The sequence below is a fragment of the Capsicum annuum genome, chromosome 7, assembly GCF_002878395.1.
Source record: "Capsicum annuum cultivar UCD-10X-F1 chromosome 7, UCD10Xv1.1, whole genome shotgun sequence".
Lineage (NCBI taxonomy): Eukaryota > Viridiplantae > Streptophyta > Magnoliopsida > Solanales > Solanaceae > Capsicum > Capsicum annuum.
This window is the reverse complement of record NC_061117.1, coordinates 185,469,115-185,475,766: the sequence shown is the minus strand read 5'-3', so window position 1 is coordinate 185,475,766 and position 6,652 is coordinate 185,469,115.

Below are 6,652 nucleotides of genomic sequence, written 5' to 3'. Positions count from 1 at the left end.
CTGTCACGTCGATTGACGGTTGAAGTCAAAAAGGAACTCAAAGATTAACTATTTGTAGTCGGATGTTGAATTTACCGAGGATTGAAATGAGAAATTTACAAAATAGTTGATTGGGACAGAGTTGAGAGGATCTGTCGAGAGAGGGATAAGAGATATGTTAATTTGAATTGAAGAGGAGAACTCTAAGCCCAACTATTTATCATCGGAGGTAGAAGTCGTCGAGGGTTGAAGGAAGAAATTTTGCAGAACTGACGGTTGGAGAGAGAGTTCGAGAAGTTGTAGAGAGAGGAGAGAGTGGTTGATTTGGAATGAAGAGGGGTATGGGTTGGGTTGATTTATATTTTTGAAAAGATTAGAAAGTTTTGAAAATATTAATCAAGTCTACAATTAACTTAATCAAGTTTCCTAATGATGTTTGACCCTTTAAATTGGTCAATGTCATCAATACTTCTTTCAAGACTTAAAAGACACTTTTCCTTCAATTTTCTCAAGTCTCCAACTAGTATTTCAGTGAGTGTGTATGATGGATGATAAAACTTTTCATAAGTGTTGATAAAGCTCACATTTGCCTTTGGCATATAATCTGTATAGGTATTATGGGTTCCGTCCATTTGCATAAATTGTTGAGGTTTTAGCAATTTTTTAATTAATTTTGATGGTAAAATTCTTCTATTCAAAATATTTTTTGTACACCCTGAATCAACTATAGCTAATGTCTGAAACTCATAGTTTTAAATTTTTATTCTTGCTAAAACTTTGATTGTACTGATCTTTTTTTCTTCATTACACACCATTCTTTCAAATGGTATCTTCATTGATTTTTTTTGTTTATTATTTTCAACAGATGTATTTAATAATTCTACCTCTACTAAATCTTTTTTTCTGATTATCTCTTTACTGTATACTCTTATCTCTAATCTTTTTAGTCTTTCTTCTAATTCTAATATTCTATCTTCTGTTGTTCTAGTTATTGGTTCCTTGTTGTAAAATTTATTTAAATTATTTGTTGATTTTGGAGTTTCTAAAATTTCTGAAGTTTTTTGTATACATTTTATGCATCCTTCCTTGTAACGTTTCTTACATTTTGCCCTTTTATTTTTACTTGGAAACCACTTACAAAAACAACACTGGTTACTATCTAATCTTTTCCTTCTTCAAATTCGTGTTCACATTCTTCTATCAAATTTACTAAATCATGATAGTCTGAGTTCGTCTTTTCTAATCCTATTTCATTTATAAATTCCTGTTCTCCAGAATCTGAAGAATCAGATTTATTTATTTCCTCTTTAAAAACTTCCATACTCCTAATAGAGTATATACTTTCATCATCTGACATATATTCATCTACATTTATCAAATTTTATTTACATCTTCTATTATTGTGCATTCCTAGATCTATTATTATTTCTTTTTGGACAAGTATTTGCTAAGTGTTCTATACTTCCGCAGGTAAAATGTTCTAATTTATTTTTGTAGGTTCTACCGGTGTTATATTTTCTTACATGTTTATTCTTATCTAGGTATGGCTTCCTTGCGTTTGATCTTCTTAAGTAATATTTCTTCTTAGGGCGATAGTCTTTTTTATATGTCTTTCTATATTTTTTCTTTTTATAATTTTGGTCATAATGTTGTGTAGTATATATGTTTTTACAAAAATCTGTATCACTTTTTTTTAATTGTTTTTGTATCTGTATATTTGTACATTTTTCTTGTAATATATCCATTAAATGTTATATATTTGTACATTTTTCTTGTAATAAGGTGTAAACTTATTAGGAAAAATAGTGATGGTTTGATTAGAGGTTGATCGGCGACGAGGAGCAAATGAAATGTATTCGATAGCTAGGAAAAGAAAGAATGAGGATTGGGGTAAAAAAACAAATGAGGAGAAAGAAAAATAAAATAAAATAAGAAAAACATGAATAAAAATATAAATGAACTCGTTTAACACATGGCTAATAAAGATTGGAGCATGATTTTTCCTTTATTTCCTATAACTGAGATTGAATAAGAAAAAAAATAAATTTATACCATCTTGAAATTATTTAAGAGGATATTACAATTAATCAAAATTAAAGTATCTATGTTGAAAAAAATGTTATAGTCAAAGAAGGATATGTACTATCTTCTATTAAAACACACAAGGATAACAAACATCATTTATGCATACGAGTAACCATAAATTACAGGTTTAAATTAATGATATATTATTTATAAAAATTGTATGACAAATTATGAAATAGTCGATCAAAACAAGTCCTAGTGACTCAAAAAAAAATGTTGATCCACGATTACAAAAAAGTGTGGAGTCTGACCAAAAGTATAAATAGGACATTCGAAGCTACCTGATCCGTGTAACTCATGCTGCTTAGTACTAGTTGTTGAAAAAAATAATTTATTTCCAATGAAATTAATCGAAAGACCTAAGTTCCACATGACAAGTATGCACCATATATTGTTTTTCAAGAAGTAGGATGTGAATTAAATATATTTCTGAGATAGGTAAGAACATTGGTATAAGAGTAAGCTTGACAAGTGGGTCGGGCTGATCCGGCCCTACCCGGCCCACTTAAAGGATTTGGCCCAATTGGACCCAGCCCAGTTGCTTTAGGGTTCCGGGTCCCAGGCCGATTATTTTTTAAATTTGGACCCGGTTAACTCCGCCCGGACCTAGCCCGGTCCAGGCCCGCCGGTTAATCGGCCCGACCTGGAATGTTTTTTTTTTTTTAATTTTAGGGTTTTGGGCCAAACTAGCCTTTGGCCCAACTGCTATATAGCCGTTTTTGGGTCCAAACGGCTAGTTTGAGCCCATTTCTAAAAAAAAATTTATATTAAAAATTATTTTTTAATTTCCAAAAAAATTCTATAAATACCTTACACCTTCAAATCATTTTTCACTCTCTCAAATCTCAATTCTCAATTCTCAAATATTCAATATATTTAATTTCTTAAAGTGTTCACTTTAATTTTTTAATTTTTCGTTTATAAAGTACGAGCGGAAGTTTCTAAAGTCGCAACCTTCGGATACTTCCAAAATTTAGTATTGTCGTTTCATCTCTTACGTTTAATTTTTATTTATTGTATTAATTGTTTAGTATTTAATTTTATTATTTGTGTATTTTGAATTTTTTTAGTTTAATTTAATTTGTACTATGGATAAATTAAGAAACCTCGCTACTAAAGGTGTTAAAATTTTTTATCCCGGAAGCGGTAGTGGTAGTAAAAAGCGAATTACTAGCGGTAGAGGTAGTTCAAGTAGTAGATATACCCGTGTGCCGTCACCTCTGGTACCGCTTGGTACACCTTTTGAGAAAGAAATAGTTGTAGGTGCTCACGATATGAATTATGTAGAAACTCAGAAAAATTACGGTATAGAAGAAGAAAATGAAGTAGATGCGGTTAATTTAGACGAAGATAATGAAAATATTGGTGAGACACCCACAGTAGAAAATGCTAACGTTGGATCTGAATCGGTTATTTTCCTCCCCGTGCCCCAAGACCTCGTAAAACAACTAGTGTTGCATGGCAATTTTTTGAACGTATATCAAATATTAAAGTGTAATGCAATATTTGTCAACAAATATATAAGCATAGAAGCGGGGGCAAGTAAGGGGGTACGGGTGCGTTAATCAGACATATAGGTGAAACTCACGAAAGAGAGTTAAATATTGCACGAGGTGGTGGGGATGTTGGTGGGCCAACTCAAACTAGAATGGACCCAGCAATCGGTCATGTAACGAAGAAGTATAATAAATTGAGGGACTGGGAAGAAATAGCTAAAATGGTAGTTGTGGGTTGTTTGCCTTTTAGTTTTCCTTCTTCTGATGTCTTTATTCATTATATACAAGCAATTTATAATCTTATGTTTAATGGTATTCCTAGAAGTACTTGTCGGTCTGATATTTTTAGACTTTATTCACAATATTGTTTTTATTTATCAACATTGTTAAAAAATATTCAATGTATATTGTCCCTAACTTCTGATCTAGGTCGTGCTGTAAATAAAAATGATTATTTAACCGTTACTTGTCACTGATTGGATAGTAATTTTGTGATGCAAAAACGTATTCTTGTTTTTTTTATATGATGAAGATCGTAAACATACTGGACATTTTATTGTTGATTCTATTGTTTAAGTTGTCGGATATTATGGTATCGAAAATAAAATTTTATGTATTGCTTTTGATAATGCTTCTAACAATAAGACTGCTATAAAAAATAAAATCTACGCCATCTCCGACGTTGCCCAGAATTTTTCATATTAAGTGTGCATGTCATTTATATAATTTAATTGTAAAATATGGTCTTGAGTTTTTTGAGCTTTATATTGAAAAAATTTGTCTTGATGTTGGTTTTATTAAAGGAAATAATCGTAGATCGAGAATTAGAGAATTTAAAGCCAAATGTCAAAAAAATGAACTTACACCGATATTGATGCCTGAGGAAATTGATATTAGATGGAATTCTATGTATGATTTTTTAAAAACTTGTTATAAATATAGAATTCCTATTACACTAACTTTTAACCAACATTGTTGTTCATTTGCTGATTCTGCTGATTGTATGCTACATGATTCTGATTGGGTTGTAATTAATAATCTTGTTAAGTTTTTAGAAAAAATTTATGTAGCTACGGTTGAATTTTTTGGTGTTTATTATCCTACTGTTTGTAATATTTTGGCATATATAGCTGATATTTCTGGTTTGTTCAAAGAATATAAAAATAAAGAAGGTTATAAAGAAGCTGTTGGTGCCATATTTACGAAATTTAAAAAATATTTTTTCCCGATTTCCCCTATTTACTTGGTTGGTGCTATGCTAAATCCGTGCATGAAATATAATAGTATGTGCTACTTTAGTATTATTATTTATACTAACTTAGAAATAAATATTAACAATGATTATAAACAAGTACAACCTGATTTGTGGACGGCTATGAGTGATGCAAATGAATACATAGAAAAATTATATAACCACTATGCTAATTTATTTGATTTAGCCGTACCTACAAATATCACTCCAACTGTCGCTCCTCATCCTCCCGAGGAGCCATCATCTTCTAAAAGGCCGGCACATAGTGGTTTTCCTGATTCCTTTTATGATTTAACTTGTTGGAACAGTGTTGATGAGAGAGCTTACGCATCAACTTATCGGGAAGAGTTGAAATATTATCTTCGGTCACCGCCAGAGGATCGCAGACGATGTATCAACACGTTGGATTGGTGGAGGAGTAATGAAACACAATATCCTGTGCTTTCAAGATTAGCTAGAGATATCTTAAATGATCCAATGTCAACTGTTGCATCAGAGAGCGCCTTTAGTCAGGGACGACAACAGTTAGGAGACAACCGACACTCATTGGGAAGCAATGCAATGAATGTTCTAGTTTGCCCTAGAGATTGGATTAGAGAGGAAAGAAGAAACCAAAAAATGGAACCAGAATCGAGCGACGAGCTGAAACTTGAAGAAATTATGTCTTCACGGGAGAACTCAGCAGAATCAAGTCCAATGCATGGTTTTGCCTCCGTTGACTTTAACTATCCTATGCAAATTTCCGTTAATATTAACATGAATGAGTTGAAAAAAGTGATGCATAATTTGTAGATTTTTCGTTCATGTAAATTATAAATTTTGGATCATTTTGCAATCAATAAAATTCCCCAAATTCATTCACTCCTTAGTCCTTACTTTTTATATTTTCTCACTTAATGATTTAAAATTTTAAATTGAATTTCTAGTTTTCTACTTTAAATTAAAAACTTACTTCTAATATATTATTAATTTACTACCAAATATTATTAATTTATTATATTAAGTAGCATATATTTTGTATATTTGTGTATACATCTTCTATAGACGTGTATATTTAATGTATACATGTGTATATGTTTTATAAATTAGTATATAACTATGTCTCTCTCTCTCTCTCTCTATATATATATATATATATATATATATTGTAATATATATATATATTGTGGTATATTTTATTTAAAGTAGTACGTATACATTGAATGGTGCGTATACGTGTGTATATATCTTCTATAGACGTGCATATTTAATGTATACATGTGTATGGGTTTTATAAATTAGAATATAACTATATATATAACTATATATATATATATAACTATAACTATATATATATATATATATTGTAATGTATATATATTGTGGTATATTTTATTTAAAGTGGTACGTATACATTGAATGGTGCGTATACATGTGTATATATCTTCTATAGACGTGTATATTTAACGTATACGTGTGTATATATTTTATAAATTAGTATATAATTATATCTATATATATTGTAATGTATATATATTGTGGTATATTTTATTTAATGTAGTACGTATACATTGAATGGTGCGTATACATGTGTATATATCTTTTATAGACATGTATATTTAACGTATACATGTGTATATGTTTTATAAATTAGTATATAACTATATCTATATATATTGTAATGTACATATATTGTAGTATATTTTATTAGTAGTAGTATATATACATTGAATGGTGCGCATACACGTGTATATATCTTCTATAGACGTGTACATTTAACGTATACATGTGTATATATTTTATAAATTATTATATAACTATATATATATATATATATATATATATATATATATATATATAT